Below are 18,277 nucleotides of genomic sequence, written 5' to 3' on the forward strand. Positions count from 1 at the left end.
ATATGTATGTACACATATAGCATATATACATAGAATTAAATAGTCTATTTTGGATGTTCAATAATAATAAATAGATAGGAAAATTGTATCTCTCTGAGGCAAGGAGAGGCCAGGCACCCTAACTCTACCCCAAACTCTTGATGTGAGTGACATCACCTTTAAGCCAGTCACATGACCTTTAAGCCGCCCCATCACATGATCGTCAAGCCACTCCCACCTAGTCACATGGTCAGCAAGCCACACCCAAAAAATAAGCCACACCCAAATTATGGTAGTAAAAAAACTTGCAGCCCTTCACTGCCAAAGTAACAGAGAGAGGGAGAAATTGCTTTAAAGGCCATAATGATATTGTGATAATGATAAGAGAACACCAGTTACAGGTAAACATTCCTATTTCAGTCCATTGCACAAGTATAACAGAGCAAATAAGTCTTATTTGAAATCATGGAGGATTATCACAAACCAATAGTCCTGGATTGGATGGATCAGTTGTGTGTCCTTCATAAAAGGCAGCTTTTTATATTTCTACATCTCTCTTCTGTTCAGTTTTAGAGCTAAGGGTTTTTTTTGAATTGAGGTTACTGATGTTTGGTTTTTTCCTGATCAAGTACTATTAGCGGCTGTGGTGGTAGTAATGGTAATGATAAGAGGTAATGGTAGGATCCTAGGGTGATCCGTGATTATTTTAATTGATCTGACCAGGTTCTTGCAGGAGTAATACCCCTTGGAAGCCTGCAAAGAAATTGGCTAAAGTTTTGTTTAGCAAATACAGCTAAACACAAAGAGGGAACCCATTAAAGCCCTTTAGATCTACCACAGCAGCTGCAATGGATGAGCGCAGGCTCCTTTGCAATTAATGAATTCTCCCACTCAATATTTTCATGTTGTTGTTCACAAGCCATCTGTTTGGCTGTCATGCTGAAGTCTTTCTCTCTATTTCTTTCCTGAGCAAAGCAAGAGATTATGCTGAACTACGAACGTTATTGACAAAAGTGTGTCTGTGGGATGTGCATTTGTGTGTCTGTGTGTGTGAGAGAGAGGCTTGGGAGTGCCGATTCGATTAAATCAAAACACAGTGCGATGTGCCAGAGTTTTACTGATGGAAACAGATGAAATAAATGCAAACTGATTTTCTATTATATGCCTTTACCTCTGCTTGATTAAACAAAGAGAGAAGGTGGTTGGAGCCCAAATAATATAACAACGAGCTGTATATGTGCATTTGAAAGACCTAGGGGTAGTAAGCAGTACAAAGAATAAGGGAATAAGATTACAGATAGTCCTCAATTTATAACAGTTCATTTAGTGACTGTTCAAAGTTTCAATGTCACTGGAAAAAGTGACCTATGATAGCTTTTCTCAATTGTGGCAAAAATGTCTTAAAAGGCAGTAAAATTCACTTAACAAATGTCTCGTTTAACAACAAAAATTTGGGGTTCCATTGTAGTCTTAATTAGTTCTTTGGGCAAGTTAAGATTACCAATGGCTCTAAATTATCATAATTTTTTTAAAAAATAATTTGATTTTATTTGTTTTTGTCAAGCATGTACAAGATAGTAGGTATTGGTATAAACATAAACATTAGCAAAGTAGGTACAGGTAAATTAGGCAATAGGGCAGTAGGACAGGGATGGTAGGCACAATGGTGCGCTTATGCACGCCTCTTAGGAATGAGATGAGGTTGACTGTAAATAGTCTAAGGTTAATGTTTTTGGGGTTAGGGAAGAAACCACAGAGTCAGGTAGTGCATTCCAGGCACTGATCATTCTGTTTATCCCTCTGCAGTTGAGTTTGGAGCAGTTTAAATTAAGTTTGAATTGATTGTGTGCTCGTGTATTGTTGCGGTTGAAGCTGAAGAAATCATTGACAGGCAGGGCATTGTGATTTTATGAACTACATTTAGGTCAGATCAAAGGCGATGAAGTTGTAGGCTTCAAGTCTGGTGGAATAAGGTATTCTGTTGAGAGCAGAGGAGTGGAGAATTCTTCTTGTGCAATATTTTTGGACTCTCTCAGGTGTATTGATATCCGATATGCAGTGCGGGTTCCAGACAGGTGAGCTGTATTCAAGAATTGGTCTAGCAAATGTTTTGTATGCTCTGGTTAGTAGAATAATATTGCCAGAGAAGAAGCAAAGTGGAAGAAGTCAATTCAATTCAATTTATTAGATTTGTATGCCGCCCTTCTCTGAAGACTCTAAGAGAGGAAGAAGCTTCTAAGGGAGGAAGCTAAGCTAATTGGCTAATTGGAACCTGTAATGAAATATTCATGCTGTATTCCAGACTGAAACCTGATTGCCAGGGGTTCAAATAACCAGCCACCTGTAAGATTCTCTGCAGTTGCAGGACCACTATTTTTGCTACAACTTTTTCTTAAAAAGTAAGGTTGGAAACAGGTCAAAGTTTGTCTGAAATGGTTGGATCAAGCAAAGGCTTTTTTTTAACCAGAGTATACCATAGCCTCTTTCATGAGTGGAGATATCATGGTTGGTTGCCGATCAGTTTCCGGTCACAATTCAAAGAGTTGGTTATGACCTATAAAGCCCTTCATGGCACCGGACCAGATTATCTCAGGGACCTCCTTCTGCTGCACGAATCCCAGCGACCAGTTAGGTCCCACAGAGTGGGCCTTCTCCGGGTCCCGTCAACTAAACAATGTCATTTGGCAGGACCCAGGGGAAGAACCTTCTCTGTGGTGGCCCCGGCCCTTTGGAACCAACTCTCCCCGAAGATTAGAATTGCCCCCACCCTCCTCGCCTTTCGTAAGCTTCTTAAAACCCACCTCTGCCATCAGGCATTGGGGAACTGAGATATTGTTGTTAGCCGCCCCGAGTCTACGGAGAGGGGCGGCATATAAATCCAATAAATAAATAAATAAATAAAATAGCCTCTTTCCTGAGTGGAGATATCCCCTTGCTCAAAGAAGCATGGATTACTGTTTGAACCTAACATTGTGCCCACCTCATAGAAACCCTAACCAGCTATGAAGGGCATGGATACATCTAGGAATTGAAGAAATTTAGAGGGCCCTTTCTCCTTCCACAGCACCACAGACTCAAAATCATCTTAGGTTTCCACTGCAAACAATTGTAGGTAGGCTCAAGAAATATTTCATACACATTTTATTAAACAAGTCCATCTGGTCATAACTGTAATTTCATAGAGAATAAATACACATTCTAATAGTCATTTGCTAATCGAGAGACTAGGATTTTGTTTTTCCTTTAATGACTGTAATCCCTTCATTCAGGGTACAATCAAGGTGACTAAATGGAGCTAAGCATTCACTGGCTGGATGCTCTTCCTGTCAACTACATGGAGTTCGGAGCAGATATTTTCTCTTTGTATCCTGAAGGAGGAACTTCTACCAATTTCTAGGATTGAAGTCTCAGTCTTCCAAATAAGTGCACTAGTGTGCCTTCCGTCCCCTGTCCAATTGTCTCTCCTATATTTTATATATCTTTTCTCCCATCCATATATCCTTCCTCTACTCTTCATTGATGTATTTTATTCTCATATCTCTTCTTCTATCCCTTCCCTGATATTTACTACAACACGTTTTTATTCTCCTTAACTTTCAATTTGTATTGGGATAGATAGATAGATAGATAGATAGATAGATAGATAGATAGATAGATAGATAGATAGATAGAAGATAGATAGATAGAAGATAGATAGATAGATAGATAGATAGATAGATAGATAGATAGATAGAAGATAGATAGATAGATAGATAGATAGATAGATAGATAGATAGATAGATAGAAGATAGATAGATAGATAGAAGATAGATAGATAGATAGATAGATAGATAGATAGATAGATAGATAGAAGATAGATAGATAGATAGATAGAAGATAGATAGATAGATAGATAGATAGATAGATAGATAGATAGAAGATAGATAGATAGATAGATAGATAGATAGATAGATAGAAGATAGATAGATAGATAGATAGAAGATAGACAGATAGACAGATAGACAGATAGACAGATAGACAGATAGACAGATAGACAGATAGACAGATAGACAGATAGACAGATAGACAGATAGACAGATAGACAGATAGACAGATAGATAGATAGATAGATAGATAGATAGATAGATAGAAGATGGATGGATGGATGGATAGAAGATAGATAGACAGACAGACAGACAGACAGACAGACAGATGGGAGGCAAGAGTTTTCACCTCTAAGCCACCACTAATGAAGAGAATATGAATATTCCATGAGAAAATGTGATATTTATTATTGTCCGATCAGAATTGATGAGCAGATTTTATTTTCTTCCCTACCTTATTATTCCTTGTTCCTCAAAAACATATATAGGTAACCCTGTAATTACAAGCATAATGGAGCTTGACCATTATGGACATAAGGTGTGGCAAAAATAAAGCAGGACATCATGATAAAAGATGTATTTAAATGCTATATATGTATTTCTTGAGCTTCCATTCTAGATGTTTATGGAACAGCATGGGTGCACTGTCATGCATTATGCACATTCCCCATGCTATTTTTCATTGTGAGGTTTATGGAAACATGCAACACAATCCTCTGTGACTCACAAATAGAATACCAAGAAGTTTCAAAGAACCAGGAAAAATACTCTTGGGATGATCATTTAGCAAAACATCTGTTCTTTCCAACGATTCATTTTCTTTTATGACCTAAAAAAAAATCTGAAAATAGGAAGCTCTGGAGATTAGAATCTTCTCATAAATGTTGATTATAGAGTTTGGATCAGCACTAGAGACCGATTCAAATTATCATTGGGGAGAGTCTGAAATGGGAAGAAGGTGGCGGGGGGGGGGTGTTTCAGTTAAAAGCCAGTAAGTTTCTTCTGAGTGATCTACAAAAGGCTAAATGCTTTCCCGGATGGTATTAGAACCAGTGATGGATAGAGCTAGAGCTAAATATGGACAGAGAAAATAGGAGTAAAAGTTTGCAATGTGCAGAATTCTTTACCTTTCCTTCTGTATAAAATAAGATGAATATTACAAGTCTTGAGATACAGATTTCTTAAATAATTTAAAGAATTCCACTATACCCACTATACCACCATAAAACATTATTTTCTTTTTTGTCATTCACATTTCATTTTATCCCTTCTTTAATTATTCTATTCCACTATTTCTTCGATATTAGTGTAATTCTTGTCCTGTGGTAAGTTGGCCATGGCAAGTTGTCCTGCAGTGAGTTGGCCGCAGAAAGTTGGCTGTGGTGAGGTGGCTGTGGCAAGTTAGCTAGGCAAGTTGTTATAGAGCCCTGGTAGCGGTCACACTGCAGATTTATAGAGCAGGTTAGTGATAATAAGAAATGGTACTGAAAATTGAGATGCCAATATCACAATGCTGAGATATAAATCTATGGTGCGACTGCTTCCAGAATACTATGTGCAGTTCTGCTCGCTTGCACCGCAACAAAATATTGTGGAGCTTCCGAGGGTTCAGAGGATGGCAACTTAGACGATCAAAGAGCTGGAACAGCTTCTCTGTTAGAAAAGGCTGTGACATTTGGGGATTTTTAGTCTAGGACAGTGATGGCAAACCTACGGCAGGGGTGCCACAGGTGGCACGTGGAGCCATATCTGCTGGCACGCAAGCTGTTGCCCTACCTCAGCTCCAACATACATGTGTGTGATAGTCAGCTGATTTTTGGCTCACACAGAGGCTCTGGGGGGGTGTTGTTGATTTCCAGAGAGATTAGATTAGATTAGATTAGATTAGATTAGATTAGATTAGATTAGATTAGATTAGATTAGATTAGATTAGATTAGATTAGATTAGATTAGATTAGATTAGATTAGATTAGATTAGATTAGATTAGATTAGATTAGATTAGATTAGATTAGATTAGATTAGATTAGATTAGATTAGATTAGATTAGATTAGATTAGATTAGATTAGATTAGATTAGATTAGATTAGATTAGATTAGATTAGATTAGATTAGATTAGATTAGATTAGATTAGATTAGATTTATTGGATTTATATGCCACCCCTCTCCGTAGACTCGGGGCGGCTCACAACAATGGTAAAAAACAATACATAGTAACAAATCTAATATTTAGCAATCTAAATTACAGTTTTAGGTTAAAAAATCCAAAAGAAACCCCAATATATAAAAAACAAGCACACAGTCGAATCATACACAGAAACTACATGGGCAAGGGGGAGATGTTTCAATTCCCCCATGCCTGATGGCAGAGGTGGGTTTTAAGGAGTTTCCGAAAGGCAAGGAGGGTGGGGGCAATCCTAATCTCTGGGGGGAGCTGGTTCCAGAGGGTCGGAGCCACCACAGAGAAGGCTCTTCCCCTGGGTCCCGCCAGCCGATATTGTTTAGTTGACGGGACCCAGAGAAGGCCAACTCTATGGGACCTAACCGTTCGCTGGGATTCGTGCAGCAGAAGGCGGTCCCAGAGATATTCTGGTCCGATGCCATGAAGGGCTTTATAGGTCAAAACCAACACTTTGAATTGTGACCAGAAACTGATCGGCAACCAGTGCAGACTGCGGAGTGTTGGAGTAACATGGGCATACTTAGAGAAGCCCATGATTGCTCTCGCAGCTGCATTCTGCACGATCTGAGAGCCTCCAGGGGGATGGGGGAGGGCGTATTTATCTTCCCCCAGCTCCAGGGTAGCCTGGGGAGGGTGAAACATGAGCCTGCTGGGCCCACCAGAAGTTGAGAAAAAGGCCATTTCTGGCCTCCAGAGGGCCTCCAGGGCGTGGGGAAAGCTGTTTTTGCCCTCCCAAGGCATTGAATTATGGGTGTGGGCACTCAGACATGCGCGATAGTGCATGCCCATGCTTTTTCAGCACCCGAGGGAAAAAAGGTTCACCATCACTGGTCTAGGAGGTGAATGAGATGGGACATGTGTGAGGTGCACTCCATATACATGGTGTGCATGAATCGAAGAGGTAGTCAACCTATTCTCCAAAGCACCTGACGGCAGTACAAGAAGCAATGGGTGGAAACCAATCAAGGAGAGAAGCAATTTAGAACTAAAGAAATTTCTTGACAATGAGTACAATTAATCAGTGGAATAACTTGCCTCCAGAAGTTTCAAATGCTCCAACACTGGATGTTTTTAAAAAGAGATTGGATAACCATTTGAAATGGTATAGGGTTCCTGCCTCAGCAGAAGGTTGGATTAGAAGACTTCCAAGATTCCTTCCAACTCTGTTATTCCTATTCTATTCCATTCCATTCCATTCCACTTCACTCCACTCCATTCCATTCCATTCCATTCCATTCCATTCTATTCTATTCTATGTCGTGGTTTGTAAGTGATTAAAGTCCATTAAGACATTAATCCCACGGAGTAGATAGAAGCCTTTAGACATTTGTTCAAAACAAGATTTCTTCATTATAAAAACAGAAAATAAAACATGTCTCGGGGGACAACACAACAAATATGTCTTCACATGATGAAGGTAGAAAAGAGAATGGAGAATGATGAGGAAGAAGAAGGAAGTGATGTTAGATTTGGCAGGATATTACATCATAATAGGAGGATCTTAGTAAGGCACACACATTACTAAATGTCTCTGGGGCTGGCACTTTTTCAGCGTGACATTCTATTCTATTCTATCTACTGTAGCTTTCTGCTTTCAGGAGACTGATGCGCAGAGCATAGTGTACTTCAGAATTCCTGTTGTGATTGTAATCGTTTTCAATGGTTTTTAAAGGAGTTTGGACAACTTCACGGGGAATAAGATCTACTAGTCACATAAGCTCTATAATAACACCCCTATCAGAGGTGTTTGACAGAAGCCACAAGAATGTCAAAATAACATTATGTATGTCATGATGTTATGAAGACTGACAGCATTCATTCATCTTCCCTTCCCTTCCACCACCTCCCACAGTCACCTGTGATGAATACCTTCAGAGTTAAATGGTCTGTGTTCTGTCTGGGTCCCCCCAGACGCCAACACCAACCAAAAAGAGTATTCAGACACACTGGTAAAAAGCAAAGGCAGTTTATATAATTCAAAGCAAACACAGGTAACAAAAACTGTTCTTACAGACAGGAACACGATGAAGCTTCACAGAGGTTTCACGAAGGCCAGGCAATAAAACAGGATTCTTGCTGGCAAAAACAACGCTGGAGATAATAAAACCCACGCCTCCCCCAAGTCTTCCAGACTTCTAGGCCACAAGCCAAGATCAGAGACGCCGAGAATCGAAGCAAGGTCACAGGACTCCCAATTGATAACTCTCCACAAGACTGTAAGGGCAGGCCTGCCTTTTTAACCCTGCTGAGGAGAACCACACCCAAACCCAGCTGTTGCCAATTCAGGGATGGAAATACCTTTCTAATTGGCCCCGTCTTTGAGCTGCTCGTCGCTGCCTCATGTCTATTATAGCCTGTGCGTCTTCATCCAATGAATCCAGGCTACTAGCTGGGGAAAGGGCCCCCCCAGGGGTCTCAGGCTGCTCTCCCTCCTCCTCTTCCTGACGTTCCTCTCCCCCGTCTGCCTTGTCCTCCCCCTCCTGTTCACTGTCCTCCTCCTCTGGGCATGGATGCGGCAGAGATTCAGCCGGTCCCTGAGGAGCCTCAGGCTGAATCACAACAGTCTGTAACATTTCTATAAACTTCTGGAAGCAAAATGCTTGGCTGGATGACTTTTCCATCCGATCTAGCATGGATCATCTGTTCTTTTTTACATTGAAAAGGACGGTTGTCCTCACCATGATATGATTTTCAGACCAGAATGTGATTTCTTTGATTTTGCTATCTCTTGTTTGTTTGAAGCTCGTTCAAAGTAAGACTTCAACAAAATAAGACTTTTTATAGTAGTCACCATATAAAAAAAGAGAAGCGGGCTCTTTCTAAATTCTCCCATTTTTCCTAAAACAAATTGTCTTAAGCATTTCTTCAGAAGGGCAGAATGGCATCTTTTCCAGTAACACACCAAAGACAAAAATGCAGGCACTTCGCTTTACAATGCAGGAAGCCAGGTTCACAAAGGGAAAGGAATGATTTATGAGCAGTCTGTTCTTAACAGGACAAGCCTTATATTACTCTCAATAGATTTCACCAGCCACAGCACAGGATGTAGGTTTCATTCTTTCCAGTTGTCACTTTGGCTATGCTCATATTTTATAAATGTAAAACATAGAGAGTGACCTTCCCCTTCACAATGGTAAGATATTGGCTGAGTAGATTTTTTTTTTTTTTCAAAATAGAAGAGTGGACCATTATCCAGTAAAAGATAGCTGAGGTATTGTCTACAGCTACACTAATCCATCAGAATGAAGCATGGTCAGAAATATTTAAGGCTGCTGTCCACAACTACAGAGGTACTCATTTCACAACCTGTGGTCCACCTTGACCTAAAATAGTAATACTGACTGTTGTGGTTAGCTCTGGCCCAGCTCCTGCCCCAAGGACTGTGAATGTGCAGGAGACATCCACATGCTGCAGGCCTGTTTTGCCCCCGGTGGAATCTGCTGATGAAGGCTCCTCTGACCAAGAAGACATGAGTGACAGGGAGGAGGAGAGTGTAGCAGACAGCTCAGAAGGAGATCAATTATCTAGCTCCTCCTTGGATTCAGAACAAGAGTTAATGATACAGCCACGCATGCGGAGAGCGATGCATAGGCAGCAACAACTGAGAGATTATTATCAAAGAAAATGAAGCCATCTTTGGTTGGGTGGGGCTGTGGTAATTAGTGAGGCTGCGATAAATAGCGGCCTGTGAGTTTGGCCATTGTGGAGAATTATCTGATCGTTGTGTTTCGTGCCTGCTTTGCTGACTTTGACCTTTTGTGTGCTGATTTTTCCCCGCTTTGAAACTAAACCAGGGCAAAGTGTGTTTCACTTTGTGAAAGAAGAAGGACTGTGAATTGCCTCACAGCTGCAAGGTAAGTATCACAGAACTGATAAGGGACTTGTACAAATTACCAGTTTGTTTGGAGACGAGTGCTCTTTGCTATACAAAAAGAGGGCTTAGTTTAAGTGAATTTTCATTATAAAGAACATTGTTTTGAACGTGTGTGTGTCTGAAATTTGTACCTGTGAATTTTCGGGAGGAGTCTACCAGAGAGCCCGACAGAACAACTGACAATATGGTTTTGAAAATGGAACATGTACTCAAGCTTACCACTTAACAAAACAAACTTGTGTTTTTGAGGAACCAACAACACAAGCTGGTTTGTTTTTTCTTCTGTGTGTTTTGCTAACTCAAAATATAGACAAGAAAAACCAGAAGAAAATCGCCCACTAAATTTTGTTATAGGTATAAATTGGTGGACTTGTTTCTCTAAGCTGAATTCAGACTCCTTTGTGATTTTCTCTCATACAGACTTTTCAGGAACAAGTAGAGAAAATTAAGTCCCTCTACAGAAGATAACAGAAAAGAAAATATAGTTGCGTAATATAGATTGTTAACATTACAGTTATTGGTCTCTCCCAACATTGGCCATCTGATTGGAGTTGAGCAAATTAGGAGTACCACTGGTTCTTCAACTTTAGTGCAAGATGGCTCACAGCTCGTTTAGGCTGCATCAAGAGAACAGTTACCAAAACACGATTGATTGATTGATTGATTGATTGATTGATTGATTGATTGATTGATTGGATTCGTATGCCGCCCCTCTCCGTAGACTCTGGGCAGCTAACAACAATGATAAAAACAGCATGTAACAATCCAATAATAAAACTATTTATTTATTTATTTATTTATTTATTTTGTCCAATACGCAATGAGGGTTTTAGTGGGTGTATATATATATATATATACACACATAGTAAAATACATGATGAAGGTTATAGAGGAGATACTCATAGTAAAATATATCTAAGAAAGAATAGAAAAGAAGATATAGTAATAGAATATATCAATGAAAGAATGGAAGAAGAGATATAGGAATAGAAGAAAGGTATAGGAGATATAGGAGAGCAATAGGACAGGGGACGGAAGGCACTCTAGTGCACTTGTACTCGCCCCTTACTGACCTCTTAGGAATCTGGATAGGTCAACCATAGATAATCTAAAGGTAAATTGTTGGGTGTTTGGGGATGACACTATGGAGTCCGGTAATGAGTTCCACGCTTCGACAACTCAGTTACTGAAGTCATATTTTTTACAGTCAAGTTTGGAGCGGTTAATATTAAGTTTAAATCTGTTGTGTGCTATTGCGTAGTTGTGGTTGAAGCTGAAGTAGTCGCCGACAGGCAGGACGTTGCAGCATATGATCTTTTGGGCAATACTTAGATCTTGTTTAAGGCGACTTAGTTCTAGGCTTTCTAGGCATAAAATAAAATACATAAAATAAAAGTTGTATGTTTAGTTAAGTTTAGTTTAGTTTAGTTGGATTTGTATGCCGCCCCTCTCCAAGGACTCGGGGCGGCTCACAACATATATAGAGAACATAATAATACAATTTTTCTTTCTGTTATATTTGAAAAAAATAAATAAATTTTACAAAAAAATAATAATAATACAATTGATGCAATTAACAGAATTAAAAAAATCTTTTAAAAATCCTAAAGCACTTGAAAACATACATTGATGAAATCGCTATTCCTCAGAGACAGCATTAAATTACAAACATTTTTAGAATTTTTCAAATTGGTTACAACTTTTTCATGACCCGCGCATATATAAGTCAAAGCATTTTAATGAGCCCCGGATGGCTAGTAAACACAGATCCGTAATGTCCCAGGAACTCAGGCTGAGAGATCTCAGTCCATTGCCTGACTTCTTAAAACAGAGTCCTCGGTTGGAAATGATGACAGGTAGTTGGTTGATTGGTGTTGTCACCGGGATCTCTGCCCACCGACGGATGTCCGCAACCCAATCTGGTCGTCCGTACTTCTCTTCCTTTATCGCCCACATCTCCTCTAGCCGATAGCCGGATACGATCGCGACGTCGAGGATCCACCATTCGCCGTCCCGCTCCATGATGAGATCCGGTTTTATGTAAGAGGAGCCTGATCTTATAATCGGCTCGACTCTTGTTGTTATATTGGCCCCGGTTCTACTCGATAAATCACGCTAAAAACATTGGTCAGGGGGAGAGATTTAATAACCCGAGGCCTGACAACAAAGATGAGTGTCTTTTGGAAGGCAAGGAGGGGGTGGGCAGTAGAAATCTCTGGGGAGAGCTGATTCCAGAGTGCCGGGGCCCCCACAGAGAAGGCTCTTCCCCTAGGTCCTGCCAACCAGCATTGTCTGGTTGACGGGAACCTGAGGAGACCAACTCTGTGGGACCTCACTGGACGCAGGGATTTGTACGGCAGAAGGTGGTGTCGGAGATAGTCTAGTCCTGTGCCATGTAGGGCTTTATAGGTCATAATAACCAACACTTTGAATTGTGTCAAATATGTAATTGTATCAAATGCATATAGAATATGTAATTCTGCATTGGTAGAATGTGATATTGGATGTAGTATCTAGTTCTAGGCACTACAGTTTAAAGATTCATACAAATGGGAGCAATTTCAGAGACAGGCAAAAAGGGTGAGCTTTTTTTACTATGGTAAAGATTCCAGATTATTATTATTGATTATGAAGTCAAGGAAGAACACTTCAGATGCCTCTGGTTTAGAATGGCACTTGATTCTTTGTAGTTTGAATTTTGCATGAACCCAAGAAAAATTATGCTACCTCTTTGTCTTCACTTGTATAAGGGCAATAATTCTATTCAAGTGATATTGTCATGGATTGAAAAGTGCCCCTCACAAAAAGAGGGGACACAACTGTAAAACATAGATTTGCTTCTTCTTCTTTTTGCTTTTCTATAACTTTATTTAAGAATTTTTATTCACATATAAAACAATGGTACAATTCAGGATGAACAATAAACAACAATAGGAACATACAAATAGAAAAGAAAAGAGAAGAAAGGAGGGAAAAGGAAAGAAAAACAAAAAGAAAGAAAGAGAAAATGAAAGACAAAAGAAAGAGAGAGAAAGAATGGTTACATGACACAGCATTATCTTCTTATTTGTATTTCTGATTAATCAAAAAGCAATCTCTATATATCTCATTATTACTTTATCTAGTCCGTATATCAATTATTTACATTTTCAATAATTTATTTGCAATTATCAATTATGTCAATATATTATTTACTTATTTGTTGGTTGTTTCTTCTGGTTTCAAGCCATTTGTAAAGGTTTTCCCAAATTGTATAAAGTTGTATAAGTCTGAACTTATAACATACTAAACTTACAACATATTAGGACAAAAGCATACAAGCCATATTGTACATTAGCACAATATGGAAAGCTAGTAGAAGTTTTTTTTTAAAAAAAACTACTGATGAAAAACGGTCCTTGAAAATCATAATTCAGTTGGACCTTGTTCACTTCTGCTAAGAAGGGAGAGAGCAAGTGCTCAGTCAAGTACAATAACAATCCACAATTTGCAGTCAATGGGATTGTTTATGTATCAATCAATTAGAATAGAGCTGGAAAGGACCTTCAAGGTCTTTTAGTCCAACTCCCTGCTCAAGACGGAGACGCTATTCCATTTCAGACAAGTGACGGTCCAGTCTCTTCTTAAAAACTTCCAATGATGAATCACCCATAAGGTCTTAAGAGGTAGTAGTGAGGGAGGTACGGAGGAACCATCAGTGCAGAAATTCTCAGAAATTCTAAGTTTCACCCCTTTTGATGCTCTAATCAGTTAGCTTGATGGCAAGCTGTTCCACTGGTTAATTGTTCTCACTATTAGGAAGTTTCTGTTAATTTCAGATTGCTTCTCTTCTTGATTGGTTTTCATCCATTGTTTCTTGTCCTGCCCTCTGGTGCTTTGGAAAATAAGTTGACCCCCTTCCGCTTTGTGGCAACCTCTCAAATACTGGAATATGGCTATCATGTCCCCCCCAATCCTTTTTCTCTGGCTAGCCAAACCCAAATACTCCAACCATTCTTCATATGTTTTGTCTCCACTTTAATCATCTTAGTTGTTCTTCTGTGCACTTTTTCCAAAGTCTCAACAACTTTTTTGTAATGTGGTGACCTAACCAGGATGCAGCATGTGGGTTTATAAAGGCTTTATAAACACTTTATTAAGGCTTCAGTGGTGCAGTGGTTAGAATGCAGTACTGCAAGCTACTTCTGCTGATCACCGGCTGCCAGCACTTTGGCAGATCGAATCTCAGTTGGCTCAAGGTTGACTCAGCCTTCCATCCTTCCAAGATTGGTAAAATGAGGACCCAGGTTGTTGGGGGTAAGATGCTGATTCTCTGTAAACTGCTTAGAGAGGGCTGTAAAGGACAGTGAAATGGTAAATGCTATTGCTAATGCTATTGCTATTTATAAAGGCTCTACATGGGGCTACGCACACCTTTATATTTATGTTTGGGTATGTATATGTTGTTTGCTTTTTTAAAAATGATAGGGTTTTATGTGCTTTTTAATATTAGATTTGTTTTCGCTGGAATATTGTTTTTATTATTGTTGTGAGCCGCCCCGAGTCTTCGGAGAGGGGCGGCATACAAATCTAATAAATTGAATTGAATTGAATGAAGTGGTACTAATACTTCATGTGATTCTGATTCTATGCCTCTGTTTATACAACTAAGGATTGTATTAGCTTTTTTGGCTGCTACCACACACTTAATATTTAAGAAATCATCCACTAATCCCTCTCACTGTTATTGTTTTTGAGCCAGATTTCACCTAATCTCTACTTGTATCTTTGATTTTTCCTGCTTAAGTTTAAAACCTTGCTTTTCTCCACATTAAATTTCGTGTTGTTGGATAGGGCCCATTGTTCAAGTCTGTCAAAATGTTTTTGGAGCCTGAGCTTGTCTTCTGGGAAGGAGACTACTCCTGCCAGCTTAGTGTTCATCTGCAAATTTAATGAATTCTTCTTCTATTCCCTTATCATCAACATTTCTAACAGAATTAAAATCTAGGCTGAAGCTGTGCAAATGAAGAGGTCAATCCACAATTTTTGCTCCAATATAATATACAAAACAGAAATCACCATACATTGAAACATGCATGAAACCATCAAGACATACAATAAAAATGAACAGGAAGAATAAATAAATAAATCTGGGACCCATTCCATAAAGTAAAATTTCTTATCATGAGAGTTAGAATTAAAGTACGTCAGGTATCAGAATGAATGGTATCCCTTAGTAAAGATGACAGAATAACTTTGCATTTTTCTCTCTTCTTTTGTTCTGTAGTCACTAGGAAAGCCTGGGATTGAAGAATACTGATGGAATGACAAAGACATATCAGTAAATAATTTGTAAGAGTTCCTTGAGAAAACATTTGAGTTTACTCATCACACCAAGCCACAAAAAAGAACAACAAAGAATGTTCTTTCAGCGCCAACTCAGAGCTGCTGATACAGTTCTACAGAGCAATTATTGAGTCTGTCATCTGCACCTTCACAACTGTCTGGCACAGACTTCAGATGATAATCAGAACTGCAGAAAAACCATTGCTACCAACCTGCCTTCCATTGAAGACTTACATGAGTCAGAAAGTCAGAAAGAGGTCCATTAAAATATTTACTGACCCCTCGTATCCTGGACATAAATTGATTCAACTCCTACCCACAAAATGATGCTAACACAAAGATAATTAGACACAAAACCATTTTTCCCCAAACACCATCACTCTGCTAAACAAATAATTCCCTCATCACTGTCAAACTATTCACTAAGGCTGCATTGCTATTACTATTAGTCTTCTCATCATTCCTATCACCACTTATGACTACATGACTGTAACTTGTTGCTTGTATCCTTGTGATTTATATTAATAATTAATATTGATTGTTTCCTTATTGCATATTTGGACCCTATGACAATCATTAAGTTTTGTACCTCATGATTCTTGACAAATGTATCTTTTATTTTATGTACACTGAGAGCATATGCACTAAAGTCTTCGGAGAGGGGCGGCATACAAATCTAATAAATTATTATTATTATTATTATTATTATTATTATTATTATTATTATTATTAACAAATTCCTTGTGTGACCAATCACACTTGGCCAATAAAGAAATCTATTCTTTAAAAAAAAATTGTCCAAACAAAGGTTCAGCCTCTCCACCCGCCTTCTGCTGCACGAATCCCAGCGGCTGATTAGATCCCACAGAGTTGGCCTTCTCTGGGTCCCATTGACTTAACAATGTTGTCTGGCGGGACCTAGGGGAAGAGCCTTCTCTCTGGTGGCCCCGGCCCTCTGGAATCAACTCCCCCCTGGAGATTCGAATTGCCCCCACCCTCCTTTCCTTCCGCAAGATGTTAAAGACCCATCTAGATGTTAAAGACTCCCCCCTCTCTTCTGACTATAGCACTTGAGAATGGTATGACTGTGTCGCATTAATTGTTTTTAATATTAAAAGGTTTTAATTCTACTTTTATTAATTGGGTTTGTATTATTGTCTACTGTATTTATTGTTGTTGTGAGCTGCCCTGAGTCTTTGGAGAGGGGCGGCATACAAATCTAATAAATTAAATTAAATTAAATTAAACATGACATGCAAATGACCCTATAGCTACAGACAAAGATAGGCCATTATAATATAGAAAAACACTACTCCAGAAATACATTGTTAACTTGCACTCTAACTGATGGTCCATGTTTCTATTGTTGGAGGCTGAAATGTTATGTGTGAATGACCCTGAGAATGGGAATCTGACCTGAGCAAGGATGAGTAGAGCATTTTTATACCTAGTACAAAAAGATGTATATTTACCACAAATGCATAAGGGTAAAGAGCATCTAATTAACCACATTCTGCTCAGAGGCCAAGTACATGTGCTATGTGACTACACACCCGTGGAAAAAAGACAGAAGGAAGTGATCCCAGATTAGGCAGTGAAAAAATAGATACAATGATAGCCAATGAATGATTGGCTGTGGAATTCTGAAAGTTGAAGTCCACAAGTCTTGGAGTTGCCAAAGTTGGACACCCTTGAGTTACACCTTCCTGCTCCCCAGTAAGCCATGGAAATCTTAAGAATCGGTGCCATTGAATTCATAACTCCAGCACCTATTGGAAGGATTGTTTACCTTCTGCCTCTCAGTTATTTATTTGTTTGTTTATTCATTCATTCATTCATTCATTCATCCAATACACAATACATATGGAAGAGAATAGACATGAAGTAATATATATAAAGATAATATGTAAAAATAGAGGAGATGATATATGAAAGGAAGAAAATATATATGATATATGAGATAAAGGAAAGACAATTGGATAGGGGACGAAAGGCACACTAGTGCACTTACGTACGCCCCTTACTGACCTCTTAGGAACCTGGAGAGGTCAATCATGGATAGTCTAAGGGAGAAATGTTGGGGGTTAGGGGTTGACACTATTGAGTCCGGTAATGAGTTCCACGCTTCGACAACTCGATTGTTAAAGTCATATTTTTTACAGTCAAGTTTGGAGCGGTTAATATTAGGTTTGAATCTGTTGCGTGCTCTTGTGTTGTTGCAGTTGACGCTGAAGTAGTCGTTGACCGGTAGGATGTTGAAGCATATGATCTTGTGGGCAATACTTAAATCGTGTTTTAGGCGCCATAGTTCCTTGTCATTATGCAACATTATTTGCAGTGAATGTCTTTTTCCACTAACAACGGTCAAAAGTTTGCTTGGTAGTCTCAAAGGTGCTTTTTTCAAGAAGCAACTTAAGTTTCCGGTTTCTCTTTGAAGACGGTCATCCATGACCTGGATGACTGAGAATCTCCATTGACATTTGCTTGGTACTTCACATATACATGAGAACTATCCTCTCATTCACCTGCTGTAACAGTCAAATGCCGCCTGGCTAGAGGTGGGGTTTATAACACACTGAAAGTTTCTGACATGATAACTGGGAAACATTTGAAGATTTTTAGCATTTCTTTGTCATTTTTACTATTGATCTTCCCTCAAATAACTCCCTTGGCATTTTTTTTTAGCTGGCACCTGCAACATGTACCTGCATCACGTCCTGGAGCTGATGAAATGGAAAAATGTAATTGGAGAGAAGTGGTAGCTCAAATAACTCCCTTGACATTTTTTTAAATAAAATACACACGCACATAATCACATACATTTTATTTATTCATTTATTTACTTTGTCCAATACACAATGAGAGTTTTAGTGGGTATATGCCTTGGAAATGGCCCTGGGTGTAATATTTTGAGTGTCTATGCCAGTGATTTTCAACCTTTTTTGAGTCGCGGCACATTTTTTACATTTACGAAACCCTGGGGCACATTGAGCGGGAGGGGCGCTAAAAAAGTTTGGACAAAAAAATTCTCTCTCTCTCTCTTCCTCCCCTTCAC

Source organism: Erythrolamprus reginae, chromosome 1, assembly GCF_031021105.1.
Source record: "Erythrolamprus reginae isolate rEryReg1 chromosome 1, rEryReg1.hap1, whole genome shotgun sequence".
Taxonomy (NCBI): Eukaryota; Metazoa; Chordata; class Lepidosauria; order Squamata; family Dipsadidae; genus Erythrolamprus; species Erythrolamprus reginae.